Raw genomic sequence first — 15616 nt, forward strand, 5'->3', positions numbered from 1 at the left:
GGATATGTTGGCCTGGTAAAGTGTTGTCCCTCACCTGCCTCTTTGGGGCCTGAGCATTGGGATGGCTGCAGTCCCTTATGCCAACCTCCACAAGGCGAGGAACTCAGCGGTGCATTGCACTTTGCCTGAGGATTGCAGACAAGATCATGGAAACCCGGGTGCAGAGTAGCTCATGCTGAGCCAGGTGACAGGTGCGAGCTGTCGGGTGAAGAAGACGCCTGCTCCTACATTTGAGTGTTACCTGTGCATCACCAGAGCTGGGCCGGACTGGCGGGCACCAGGAGTTTCTCCGATTGGTCAGAATGGTGCGGGCCGGTTTTGGCCCCCTTTTGGCCAGTTTCGTTAGAGGTGACTAGTTTTGCAGCAGTGCTGCATTATTGGAAGCCTGTAACAAAAGCAGCAGCGGGATTGGTTCTTCCCACTCACCCCCCCCCCCCCCCCACCCCTTGGCGGCTGGTCAAGCTGATTGCCAGGACTGGTTTCAGTTCCCAGTCCGGCAGTGCACCAGAGGGTGCCAAGAGCACAAGAATGACTCAGCTTGGTTGCCTCATGACAGCAATCTCAGCCTGCGGGAGCTAAACCCCAGCAATCAGCCGCTTCTTAGCCCTCTGTTTCCCTGTGGTACAAAGAGTATGTGAAGTTTGTGTCTTTGCCATGCAGGCCCCTCTTTATGACCCCACCTATCCCCTGAGTGCTGTGGCATAACTAGTTTACTATAAAGAGAGTCCCCAGAAAAAGTGAACTATCGACTGCAACCTGCATGCAGCCTGAACACAGGGAAGGCTAGCCACCTCCAAGGCCCAAAACGGCACAGTGAAATCAATGGCCAACTGAACTTCAGAAGAAAAGGCTGACATCACCTACCTTTTGATATAGCAAACAATTGGTTCTGTTGGGTAGTGTAATTGCTGTGTGTATAATATATTTAATATCAAGGCAGCAGATTCAATCAAGTTATCATTAATGTATGCACAAAATCTTTTAAGAAATAACGTGAAAACACACCAAGATAGAAAGATTTGCAAAAAGCAGAGTGTTTTTACTCCTTTGTTGTTTACAGGAAACATGAATATGGCTATCAAAAACACAATTGAATGGCGGCAAAATAAAGTTGACTTATGAAATTTAAGTGAGAAAGCAGTGATAAGTGCGGTCAATGGTGAAATACATACAAGACATACATAAATGACATGAATGCATGCGGTACAGAAATCCTGTCCTATCTATAAACTTGTTAACATGAATCAAGGACCAAATAATAATTTGGCAGTTATAATCAAGGAGACTGTATAAACATGGATGGCATTAACGTCGACGTTTCGACCCTCAAAATAGTGCAGGTTGTTATGTGTCACAATGGGTCTTCATTAGGACAGTAAATGGACGATGAGGACAGCCACATTTATCCATCTGTCAGCGCTACGAGACCTAATGGGTGAGCTATGCGCGATACAAAAACAAACACAAATACAAAATACACATGAACGATACCACACTTCACCAACTGTGCCTGATGGCAGGGACGCCTCAATGCGCCAGTCCTGCCCCAGACAGATTAAAGAGTCAGAACTACTGCTCCCTACTGCCCATGGATGAATGGCCCAGAAGAGGGAACACCATGGAGTAGGAACTACAAGAAGGTCTTTGAAGAGGGAACATGCGATATGTGGCCGAACTCCACATTTCCCTAAAGAAGACAAGATGAATTGGATCAGTGACAGTCCTGATAATCACGAAGTCAGAGCCTATCACCTGAGGCCAGTGGTAGGACTACTGAGACAGTCAATCCCTTAGAGGTCCTGTTGCCAGCCCTGAAGAAGGTGCATGCTGCTGCTCCCATAAAGAAGAGATACTAGCAATGAGAAGTCTCAATGGCATCTTTGGAAAGAAGGTACATGCCAAAGTTCCAAGGAGAAAGGGAAAGAAGTATGTGTGGCCTGCTAGTTCACACTGAGAAACCTGACGGCTGACCAAACTAAGAAGGGGAGAGGATCAAGAGTGGCCAGTGCTAAAAAGCATGCTCAAGAGGACTCAAGCAGCTTGCAGAATGCATCCATTCCCACACGCGAGCCTCTGAGGTGAAGCTAGGATGACCGGTCGACAGCACAGTGGGAGAACCGTGAATAATCTGCAAGCAGACATGAACCAAGACTCTGCCCCATGCTTCCTAGCATAAATATCCAGACAGTAACTGGTGGCTCAGCAACTCACAGCATCCAGGCTGAGGAATGTAGATGTCTCCACAGAGAAAGGACGTAAGCACCTGCTACTGTCACTCCAAGTTGTCAACAAACCAAGAAGCGATGCCTGCGACTATCAAGTCAAGTCAGTGTCAGCTATTGCACAGGTACACCACAGGCCTCAGAACCCCACCAGAACAGCCCCTGTCTAGAGTGTCATCACTGTCAACCATGGAGCATTGAACAACCAAAGTGGAATCCAACACTGTTGTCATACCTACAGGCAAGAAGCTTCAATGATTACCTGAAGACTCAGTCAACAAGAGACCGCCTGCTCATCCCATCTGCACCCTGAGAGGGCAGGTCTTGTCCAGGACCCATCTACACCTGCGGTTGCACAAGTGACTAGGCTACTCACTTGTTTGCTGCCCTGCTGGTTGGACCGTCGAGGGAATTGGAGTCCTGCTCGTGTTGTTGCTGGGGCTGTGGGGACGCTACAAGCGCCGTGCCGGCTTCACCGGTGTGCCGCTGACCGCCTCTCTACCGCTGCGGGACTGCGAGGCGATTGAATCAGCTGTAGCCTCTTCCCGCAGCGGCCACGCCCCCTTGACAGCTAAAACTATAACTTTTCGCAGCACACGCTGCGCAGGTGCTACTCACTTGTTTGCTGCCCTGCTGGTTGGACCGTCGAGGGAATTGGAGTCCTGCTCGTGTTGTTGCTGGGGCTGTGGGGACGCTACAAGCGCCGTGCCGGCTTCACCGGTGTGCCGCTGACCGCCTCTCTACCGCTGCGGGACTGCGAGGCGATTGAGTCAGCTGTAGCCTCTTCCCGCAGCAGCCACGCCCCCTTGCCTGCTGAGGGTTATAAGAGCAGTCTGGGCTCCCCGCGAAGCGGGACGCGCGCGGGACAAAGCACCGGGCTAAGCCCGGGCAAAGGGCGGGCCCTCTGAGGCCCTCAGAGACCGAGTGAGGCCGGGCAGGGCCTACCCTTTTCCACTCCTAGACTATTATAGTTATTTGCTCTCTGATGGCTCAAAGTCCGGGCCATTTTCAGCTAGAGAAGGCTGGGTGTAGCTTCAGTGGACCTCTTGATAATTACTTTTCAAGGGCCCTTATTGATCAAGACAGAGAGAATACTTTGGCAGATCATAGGGCGGAGCGTCGTCGCTCTGTCGAATGCATAAAGGACAAGGTTTCTGCCGGTTCTCCACCCAAAGCCCTTACGCTTACACTCGGATGTACTCCCTCCAATGAAGATCCCTTAGGCTTGGAAAGTTTTCCACTTTTGCTACGAGACTGTACTCCTACACCAATTGGCCATACAGATCATCCTGCAAATTCTATTCTTCTCCCTAGCTCGTCATTGCCTGACGCTGACTTGTCTATTCGTACTCTGGCTCAGCCTAAACATGCTTTAAATAAACAGAGCAGACTTGTTTAGGCTAAGAGTCATGGCCCACCACCTGCAAAAAGAAGACGGAAGGGGGGGGGTACAGCAAAAGCCAAAGATTAGTCATTCGGACTTTGGAAAACCTTCTAAAGTTAATATTATAACTGCTAAGTACCCTGCTGATCCTCAATCTGATATACCAACCTCGGCTCCCTTGCTACCCTTGGCACCAGTTGCACAACCTATGGATATTATTACTCCAATTGTTATTCCGGATGATCCATCCCATATGGACGTTTCCACTATCGCCTCGCTTGATAACATGGAACATTTAATTAGGTCTTTTATACTACCTATTATAGAGAGGCTGAGGAGGGTGGAGAAAAAGCTTGAAGCGATAGAGGCTGCAGCTAGTAGCCACCAGGGACCATCTACGGTAGTGGTGAGTGGGGGTCCAGTACCTCCTGCCGCGGTGCCCACGTGTACTTTTGGTGCCTTAAAAGGTTCTGATCAACCAATTAAATCAATAAATCCTAAGCTTCAGAAGGTTCCCTCACATAAACTGAATATAAGTTCAGTCCCAACAACAGTAAATGTAGTGGACCTACAAAATTTCACGTGGGGACTTCACAACAGCCTACAAGGGGTCCCAACAGCCATACCAGGCCTTCGCCTCGTAGAATTCCCCAAGCTGAATTGCCGCCTGAAGCCGCCCCGTATGTGGTTGTTCTCACGGGGGTTCCTAGCTTGCCAATAAACAAGAGGGAGGGTTACTTCCAGCTTAAAAATAAAATCATGCATTGGTTAGCTCAATTTAGACCGTTAGCACCTAATATCAATGGTGATATTGAACACGTTAGACGTCTCCCATGGTTGGGTAGTAGGGTCAAGGATATTGATGGTGACTTAGTTGTTATAAACTTTAGAGACCCTCGAGCAGTCACCCATATATGTTATGTTATGTTATGTTATTTATTTTCTTCTATAGCGCACGGCTACTCCGAAGAGCATCCCGGCGCTATGGCGAAGAGAACTAAGTACAGAGTGACAACACAACAGCTAAAAACTGAGGAAAAACCAAAACTACTATTAAGCAAAAAGCCAAGTTTTCAGTTCTTTCCTGAAAGCTAGGAGGCTGTTAGCCTTTCTTAAAGACAGAGGTAGCTCGTTCCAGCCCCGCGGAGCCAGATACCGGAATGACCGGCCTCCTATTCTGGAACGCTTAATGGCAGGCACAACCACTTTAGCCAAAGAAGCTGACCGCAAATCCCTACTAGGCAGGTAAAAAGATAGGCGTTTCCCCATGTACTTGGGAAGTACACCGTGAAGGGCTTTAAAGACCAAGGTCAGGCTTTTAAATAGAATTCTCTTGGAGATGGGCAGCCAATGTAATGCTTTGAGTAACTCAGCGGCGCTGGCCCGTCTCGGGAGCCCAAAGATGGCTCGAGCCGCGGAATTCTGCACCACTTGCAGGCGGGTCAAAAGATATGTAGGTAGACCCAAGTAGAGGGCGTTCGCATAATCCAAACGCGACCCTATCAGGGCCTGCGGAATTGGTTTTTTTGTGGTGGAGTGACAGCAAGGGAAGAAACTTCCTAAGCATCCTGAGAATGCCAAAGCATTTCCCTGAGAGCCCGATGATATGGGGTCTGAAAGATAAGTCACAGTCAATCAGAATTCCAAGGTTTTTCGCCTTGAGGGAGACATTGTCCGGGGGAAACATATCCTGTGGCCACCAGGCCTTCCAGCTGGGATCAGGGGTACAGCCAAAAAAAAGCAGCTCCGATTTGTCGGAGTTGCATTTTAGGCCATGCCGCCGGAACCACTCGAAGACAGCACCTAGACAGTCCCTAATCCGTGTGCCGTCGAAAGCCCCGCCCCTGTCACACGTGAACAGAAGCTGGGTATCGTCAGCATAGGATATGATCTGGGCGCCAAAAGATTCCGCCACCACCGCCAGAGGGGCCATAAAGATGTTAAAAAGCATGGGGCTAAGAATGGAACCCTGAGGCACCCCCACCTCTAGCGGCGACATATCGGCCGAATAAGGGGGCGCCCAGATCATTTGCCGGCAGCCGGTAAGAAAAGATTTAAACCAGCTCAACACCGTCCCACGTAAGCCAATTTCCCAGAGTCTTAAAAGGAGGCCTTTGTGGGGAACGGTGTGGAACGCCGCCGACAAATCAAGCATAACCAACATGGCCTTACCTCCAGAATCTAAAACCTCCCTGATGGCGTCGGTGACCTCGAGAAGGGCAGTCTCCGTGCTAAAATTAGCACGGAAGCCAGATGGAGACATGTGTAGGAGGTCGTTCTCCTCGATGAAATTGGAGATCGACCGATGCACATGCTTCTCGGTCACTTTCGCCCACGCAGGGAGGAGAGAGATCGGCCTGTAGTTCGCATGAATGAGAGGATCATGGTTAGGCTTTTTAATCAGCGGTAGGATCAAGGCGCATTTCCAGGCCTGAGGGACCACACCTGTGGACAAAGAAGAATTAAGAAGTGGGTTCAGTAAGGTGTTAAGAACTGGCGCCACTCTCCCCAGACACTTCGCCGGGCAAGGATCCAACGGCGAGCCAGACTTCAACCGAGGCAAAAGGTCTAAGGAGATGGTAGGGGACATGGGGGGAAATTCACAAAGAAAGGGACCATTCCCATCCAGAGAAGGCAGGGAAGACAAACGGCTGACGTCCGGCAAGGGGCAGGTAGGAGGAAAGGAATCCTGAATGGATTTGATTTTATGAACAAAAAACTCAGCTAATTGATTTATCCAGATCTCTGAGTACATGTGAGAAGGAGTGTTTAGGGAGGGAGAGATAAAATCCTTTACAATTCTAAAAATCTCTTTACTGGCGTTTTCGGCCTCATCTATTCTGCGCTCCAGATAAGCTTTTTTCCCAACCCAGATCTGCCTGTGGTATGATCTCGTCACCACTCTATATTGCAGTCTCTCAGCTGGATCATAGGCTCGTCGCCAGGCCCTTTCCGCCTTCTTGCACTCCTGACGTAAGGCCCTCAGATGAGGAGTAAACGATGGGGCGGAGCTACGCCTCTCAGTGGATTTAGCCCTCCTCTCAGGAGCCAACACCTCCAGTCTGGCCATAAGCCATTTCTGGAAGAGAGTAAGATTCCCCTCCAGGTTGCCAGAAAGTTGACAAGGGAAACTATGGAGGGCTTCAGATAACATGTCAGCAGAGATCAGGTGAAAAGGCCGAGAGGCCCTCATGGTGTCTCTTAGAGGCCTCGTCCGTGTTGTAGCAGTGGAAAGCAGCGCAAAATTAATTAAAAAATGGTCGGACCACAGGACAGGCTGCGGAGGAGACACACTAAGCGGTCTCGTAGAGAAGACCTGGTCCAAGGTGTGACCTTTGTTATGAGTCGGCCCTTGAATAAAAGGGAACAGCCCTAACTGAGCCGTAATATCGACAAGTTTGTAACATCTGGGTCCAAATTATTGTCCATGTGCAAATTAAGATCACCTAGTAAGATACACTGTTCAGACCTAAGACACGGCACAGAAAGTGCCACTTGAAGTTCGTCGAAGAAAGACCCAAGAGGTCCCGGCGCTCTGTAAAGAAGAATCCCAGTGCAAGCTTGTGAGGGAGAAAGGTGAAGGGTAAAACCTAGGGACTCACAACCCTGAATGTTATCTACAGCAAAGGTCGTGCAGGAAATGTGATTGTCCACGATCAACGCCACTCCTCCACCTCTACCAGTCACTCTGTCCCTCCTAAGGATATTATAATTAGGAGGTAAGGCATTAGCCAAATCAGGGGCAGAGCCTTCCCCCAACCAAGTCTCGGTGAGGAATAAACAAGACTCCCGCAACAGATTCCAAATGTTAAGGGAGTGACAACTCAATGACCTGGTGTTGAGAAGGAGACAGTGTTAGTGAAGCGAAGGAATATCCGGCGAGGATCCCTTCAGATCTGGGAGACGCCAGCCACACTCCGAGCATCCCTTCCTGAGAGCCCGACCCCCCGGAAAAACATGATGACAAGTGCCGCGTAAACCACGCAGAGAAAGGAGGTCCGCCGAGGAATAGGAGAGCATACTTACTAGGGCAGCAGGTAGCGACGTGAAGCCAAAAGAAAAAGATAAGCCAGCCGTCCCGCTCCGACTGCCTCCAAGACGCTGACGAGCGCAGACGGGCAGGACACTGGCACGACTCAGGCGCAGGGAAGGCGCGCCCGCTGCGCGTCACCACTGCGCGTCGGGAAGTGGAGCATTAAGTAGGCCGACGCCGCCTGAATGCACGAGCGCCGAACCACTCCAAGATGGGGGCAGATAGCTTCAAATACTATCCTAAGATGGCGCTTCCCCACACCTCCCCGGAACCAGACCCGCAAAACTGCGGTGGGTTTAAGGATGGATTATGGTGCAAGTGAGGGGCCGATGCGGCGCTTTAGAAACAAGGGAAATGAAACACAAAGTAAATAAAATACAAAAACAGGCGATTTAAAAGTTACAGGTAAGCGCTCTAAATGAGCGCGACTAGTCAGCAATAGCGCAGAGCACCACTCTGACCGAGGACACCTTCTCCATATTAAATTGGCCTCAGGGTGGAGGCGGCAACTCTATTGTACCGCGCCCTTTGACCTATTTTTATCCGAGATCCTTGGTGTTTCCTCCTAACCATATTGGTGCTCAGATACCCAATCAGATTGCCCCCTTGATGTCCTTTAACACTGGGCTCCCACCAGAACTTTCATATTATCATCATGTTGCTGATCCCCTTGGGTGGAATATGGTACCCCCCAGGTCTTCCAGATACCCTAATAGGAGAATGGAACACCTGAGACCGTTTACACCCCTGGAGACAGCAAACAGGTTTGACATTTTCTCTGGTTTGGATAACAGCGATTGAAGATCACAAAATGACCACTGTATGGCTGGTCATACAAATGTAATTCAAATAGAGAAAATTGATGGTGGCTGCAAACTGTATGGAAATATACAACAACCAGTGTTGGGGAGCATAGGATCTGCCACTCTAAGTACTCCAGTATCTATTATACAGAGAGTTGAGTGCGATCCAATTCTGAAGTTTATTACTGTTGTAGATCAAGTCGTTCAAGATCTGATGCCATCTAGGTCCAATCAAGGGGGAGCTGATACTGATGTAGGATTTTCAAGGCAAATGACTATAGCCCCCGTTTCCCCTGTAGCAAGCTCTATACTAGGTGCTAGTAACAGTGTGGTCTTGAAAATGGGGGCAACACTTGCAGGGGATAGTCCAGCGCTAGTTAGGGGAAGATCAACTACGCAACACAAAATTACCTTGATATCTTGGAACATCGCTGGTTTGATAAAAAACTCTTTCTGACCCTGATTGGTCTAACTACATAGATTCCAGTGATTTTTGCCTGTTCCAAGAAACCTGGTCCCTTGAAATACCACATAGGGTGGGATATATGACATTCAATATCGAGGCAGTTCCCTCAGTTAGAGGTAGACCATCGGGGGGGCTCACGGTGTGGGTCAGTGTGTCATTAGAGGTAAAAATTACACAATTAAACACTGATTCAGCAGATATATTAGGATTTGCAGTTAATTTGAAGGATGGTAGGCGCATTGTTGTGTTTAATGTTTATAACCGTCCATGTGGGCTATCAAATGAATCTGTAATTTTTGATAAATTGGAAAAACTCTGTACAGATTATGTAGATATGACTAGCAGTGTAATAGTATGTGGTGATTTTAACTGTAACTTTGAACCGATTATAGGGTTTGGAGACGTTTTTACTGATGAGGATAGGGCTAATAACATCCCCTCTTTATCTTACATGAAGGGTGTGAGCTGCACTACCATAGCTACCCAGATGATGAGATTGGTATCCGTACATGGTTTGAGGGCCTGTAATGGCCGTTTCCCATCGGACTCTCCAAAAGCACCAACCTTTGTTAAAAACGATTCCCAAAGTAGCATTGACTATATTTTGGTATCTTTTGATATTTGGTCCTTCCTATCTGACTTCGTAATTGACCCTAGGTATGAAAGTGACCATCGACCATTGCACTTGACAATGGACCATAGATTAATCCCTAGTACTAGGAGTCCGATGGATTATACTATGTTGGATATTCCAATTACTAATGGCCCTTTGATGAGCAACAATAGGCGCTCCCTTAAATGGGCGGGCCTATTGAGTAATAAAGAGGCATTATCCACTATTTATTTACTTTTTGCTGATACTTTTGTTAAACATTCGCTCCAACCAGTAGAGGATAAGGTTTTTATTGACCTACATACCGAATTCTTTAAAGCCTTGGTACCTTTCGTGTCGAAAATGCCAAATAAAAAAAAAAAAAGAAAAACTAGCTCTATTGGCATTAAACCCTGGTACAATAAGGAATGTTGAAACTGTAAGGGTTCACTCCTAGAGGCAATCAAGAGCAAAAAAACACATGTAATTAGGACCTTAAGGCAAGAATACAGGAGGGTGCAGAAAAAGGCTAGAATTAACTGGGATGAGCAATGCTGGGAGAACATGTTAACAGCTGTTAAAGCAAAGGATAATGTGGGCTTCTGGAAACTAGTTGCTAACGAGAAAATTGGAGAAAGGTCACCGGATGATGTGTTTATTGATGAGCAAACCTGGGTTAACCATTTTACCCATTTGTATGAAGCACCAGGTAGCGAGGTGACTGTTGATGGAAACAGCTCATGGTTGGCCTCACTTGTAAACACTATAGAGTTTAGTCTTGAGGAAACAGAGTTGGCAATAACCGCTGTAAAAAACAGTAAAGCCCCAGGACTAGATAAAATACCAGGGGACTTGTACAAGCATGAGATCAGTGTATGGGCGCCTTACATAAACAAGCTTTTAATATATTAATGGCCGGAGGAAATTTACCAGATAGCTGGCGGGGAGCAGAAATTATCTTAGTTTTTAAGAAGGGAGATAGATATGATCCTTCTAACTATCGTCCCATTTGTCTTTTAGACATTTTACAAAAAATCTTTTCAAGGCATCTTTTAAATCGAATGGATTTGTGGATCAATGAGAATGAGATCTTTACAAAGTTCCAAGCAGGCTTTAGACGGAACACAAGCACGATAGACCAAGTATTTAGGTTTTGTTGCATTTGTTGGAAATATGTTTCCTTATTAAAAGGACATATTTATGTAGCTTTTGTTGACCTTAGGGCAGCTTTTGATTTAGTTTTGCGGGATCGTTTATGGGATTGTTTGCTTGCACTGGGTTTACCAACATGTATACTCCAGCAGATTAGACGATTACATGATAATAATTTTGCAAGAGTACGTTGGGGCCCGAAAGGGGAATTAACAGAACCCATACCTATCAGACGGGGGGTCCGTCAAGGATGTGTGTTGGCCCCTACACTTTTTTTTCCTTATTTGTCAACGACATACCAGAATATTTAGATAAATGCAATAATGATTCCCCAAAACTGAATGGTGTGAGGGTTCCCTCACTCCTATTTGCGGACAATACAATTTTGATCTCGCAAACGCCCATGGGCCTACAAACACTTCTAAACTCCTTTAAAATGTATTGTGACTCACAAGGCCTAGAAATAAACACGAAAAAAAACAAATGGATGTCCATAAATCCCCATAAATCATTTAAAGGGCAATTCTTTCTAAATAGCCAGAGGCTTGAACTGGTTTCAAACTTCTCGTATTTGGGGGTTTCCCTAGATTCAACAACCTCATGGAAAAGGCAAATTGAAAAAAGTAAAACTATTTTCAATCAGAGTACTTTACCTATTATGAAGCGCCATGGGGCAAGTTTAAGTAAGTCCATCTCACAAGCACTAGAAGTTTTTAAATTTAAGGCCCAATCTGGTGCTTTTTATGGAGCAGAAATCTGGGGTGTAAAGGCAGGTAACATCTTTACGATTAGTGAAAACAATTTTTATAGAAGGCTTTTGAGACTGCCCAAAGGTACTCCACTTGCACCATTATTTATGGACTTAAACATGAAAAGAACAGACCACATTGCATTACTTAGGCCACTTTTGTTCTGGGTCAGACTCTGGAGTACTCTGGATCTTGTAGATTATAGACATGGAATCTTGGAAGTTAAGAACCTTGATGTTTATACTACTAACCCTTGGCTTAAGTATGTTAAAAACTGGTTTTATCGGATAGGCCTTGCCCATTTTTGGGATGATCCAGCGTGTTTGAGACAAAGATGTAAGACTCTGGTCAAGGCAAGATTTTTGGCTTACATAACACACAATTACCAAAATGGCGATTCATGTGGATCCATCACACGTAGTTTTCTTGATTTCAAGGACTCTCCACTTTTTGAAGACTTTTTAGATGAGATCCAACCACCCCTAGCAAAAAGCCTGTACTTAAAATTTAGATATGGTATACTTAAAACAAAATTAGTACTAGCGAGATGGGATACGTCTTCAGGGCAACCAAAAAATGTAAATTGTACATGTTGTCAGTTAAACCAGAGAGAGGATGACAGCCATATATTGTTTTTCTGTACTGTCTACGAACTAGCGAGGAGAAAATGGATAAAACCCTTGTGTAAAGCCTTAGGTATACGTTCATATTTGGAAGCATATAGGATTGTCAAAACAGACACTGGACGCCTTACAGTGTTTTGTGTTAGCAGATTCCTATAAAGTGCTAGTTATACCCGCAAAAATTTGGCTCTTGATCTGTAGATATTAATTGGATGCAAACTGCATATAAGTTAGATTGCCCTGATACTGGCTAGTGGTGGTTTTTGTAAAAATATCTGTTTTATTATGCCTATTTTATTCTGGATATTTATTGTATTAGCTGATGAATTATATATTTTCTGCTTCTCATTGGTATGCTGAATCGACTGTATGTTGTATCCACCGTGCAAAATGTATTGTTGTTGCTTATGCATCTTTTATGGCCGAATGAGCCGAAATAAAGATTAAATGAATGAATGAATGAATGAAAATGACTAGGCAGTGGCTCCGTGGTGGTATTGCAGCAGCCCGGACGTGGCATACATGCCACCCCAGTGCAGACCATACAAAGTCCTATGGCAACCTATGCAAGGGGCCTTCACAAACACAAGAGATGAACTTGACATTGCCCCACTAATAGATTTCAGTAGGTAGGAAGGCCTTACAACAAGACTCCAGGGCTGTCTTCAGCGAGCTAAACACACCACCAATGTATGCTTCATGATAGATGTCTTGCAATGGGCTAAGACAACACTCCTTACGCACTCTGTTTTCAAACTGTTGATACCACCACAAATAAACTGGAGTATTAGCAAAGAGAACCAACTCCACTTGTGGTCATGGCTCTAGCTGGCATGCAGCCCGTATGATTTGGTTGACTTTGAACCAGTGTTCGTGTCCTGTCACACACAGGTTAAAGTATGAATGTGAGGAGGGATATCTTGTTACAGCCAGCGTCATCAGTCCATGTGTCCACTGCAGTCCTGCTGATTAACTCAAGAGACGGATGGACTGAGTGATATCCAATTTATTTTTGTTTTGTTTTGACAGCTTAAACTTGCTGTATTTCTTTTGGATTTTGGGAGGGATGTAGAGTCCTACTGGACATGTAATGATGCCACCCTTTCCTGGGTGCAGTACTAACACCCTCTCCACACCCACCCAACATAGGCATTACCTGTCAGGTGACCCTGTTAATAAAACAGGCCGGGGACACGTGCCTTGAGCCAGTTCAGTAACAACATACGCAGTGCCTGTGTCCTCATTTATTAAGTATGTGGGCTATGCATTTACTAACTAGTTGGAATTAAACAAAACAATGTAATGTTTATTTTGTTATAAAGTTATGACACTAATTATGTAATGTATTTATTGTTTGTTGCATATGCACCTGCTGAGTTTAATCTTCCACCCCACACCAGAATTCAAGGATAAGCATTTGGTGTTCAACCTTAAATTCCCTGAAGGTTAAAGCATAAAAGAAGAGCTATGTAGCAGTTCAGTGAATGTGCAGAAGTATTTGGCTTCCCTGGTTCAAGTGATAATGTCCACACTTTTTAGACAAATGTTCTAGTTTCCCTTAAGTGCCATAGGCCCTGGAAAACATGCTTCAATACTGTTGCCCAATTACGTTCTGTGGAGAAGTTGAAAGAGTGGATGTACCCCTTGCTTTGATTCTACTTCCCAGCATTGCTTTGATAAAGGAAATTATGCTAGGTGAAGGACGTTCCCATGTAAAACCATAAACAAAAAACAGAAGTTATGTATGTGACAGCAGAAGGGGAGGAGTTTGTTTTTGATGAATGTGCTAGCATTGCTCAAGGAGAGGGCACCCACGGAGCTTTCAGATCTCCTCCAAAAAGAAGTTGTTCACACCCCGTTAAGTTTATAATGGCAGTGTCTGGGATTTAGGTTTCGGAGCTTGAAGACAAAGGAATGCCTCTGTGTCATGTACAATATTCATAAGTAATAATTTTCTTAGTAACACTAATGCAAGGCAATACCGCGATCTGATGTATCAGGTGCAACAGTTTTTACGCCATAGAGGGAAGCATGACAAATTAAACTTGGATATTCAGCACGAGCAAGTGACGCCAGTGAACCTTATGTCCAGTGCTGAATTATCTGCCACTAGTAGCGCTAGTGTCACTCAAGCACACAGTTCATGCAGTAGTCACTTTTGGCACTAACAGAAGAATGAATCTCTGGTATACAATGTTTTGTTATTCAAAAGTTTGCACCACTGTGAGATGCGTACTCTATGAAACAACAGAGTGCATTGTGGGAAGTCCGGTGTCAATTTTGTCACCAAAGAGAAAAGCAGTAACTCAAAAGCAAATATTGAGAAAACGTAAATGTCATTTGGGAAATTAAGGGGCATATTACCAAGCATTGCGACATTGGATTATCGCCGCTTTGCGGCGATAATTATATCGCCCTATTAGCAAGCTGGCGCTAACTGATGTTAGCGACAGCTTTGAGGCGATAGCGAGCGGTTTGGGGCCCGCTTTGCATGTCAGCAATATTTATCGCCAATGACATGCAAAGTGGGCGTACCTAACCTGTTAGCGACTAAAAACAGTCGCTAACATCGCTATCGCCTATTATCAACGCAGGCATAGCGATGGAAATATTCGCGCTAACCACGAATATTTCCAAAAGCTAACGCCTGCTCAGACCAGTTCCTACCCATTATATCCAATGGGAGGTGGATATTATGGCTAAGACCCTATTGGCGTTAATGCGTGAATATCGCGATATTCACGCATTTCGCCGCTGTCACCGGATATTTTATCGCTTTAGAGATAAACGTTGCTAAAAGCATGTTATCTCTGTGATAATATCCGGCGATGCTTGGCGATAAAAAAAACTCGCTAAGACCATTTAGCGATAAATATCGCTAGTTTTTGGCAATATGCTCCTATATTTGTTTTATTTCATGAGATGCGCAGCATTTTTCACAGTTTTCCAAAGTGTTTCTGCGTTTGAGAATTCTTGAAAAAAAGTTTTGCAGAATTATCCCCAAAACATTTTGCTGGTTTCTTTTAAAAAAATATACTTTTTGCAGGTTTACATTCAGTAAAACCTACATGTGTGAGACTTTTTTAAACTTTGAAAAGTTACAGCTTTTGGAAAGTTTTGAAAAAGCTTCGTGAAATGTATAAAGGAAAACCTTTGCAACATTATACACCTCTTGAACATTTACCTGACTAGAAAAAACGTCCGAAAATCAGGGTGGGCTGCTAATGGATTAACGTTCTCTAAATTCACTGTGAAAATCATCAGTGAAGGAGAAGATGAGGTTGGTGTGTAAGATGACACAATCCATCCAGAAGTCTGGACTAATGATCTTCACCCTACACGTCTCATTTGCAATTGAAAGCTGTGACACTCCTGCTATAGTCGGAAGGTTCTATAGTTCTATAGTTGGTACATGATGGCACCATTGATGACATCAATCGTCATTTGTGATGTCTGTGACACTCTGCATGAGGTCAAAGACAGCGCATGAGTGTCGTTTCCAGTTGCAATACTCATAATAACTGGCACATTTCAAAGGTTTTTCATTTAAAAACTAAGGCATATTGGAGCATATTATCAAGCAATAGCGATA

The sequence above is a fragment of the Lissotriton helveticus genome, chromosome 8 (assembly GCF_964261635.1).
Source record: "Lissotriton helveticus chromosome 8, aLisHel1.1, whole genome shotgun sequence".
NCBI lineage: Eukaryota > Metazoa > Chordata > Amphibia > Caudata > Salamandridae > Lissotriton > Lissotriton helveticus.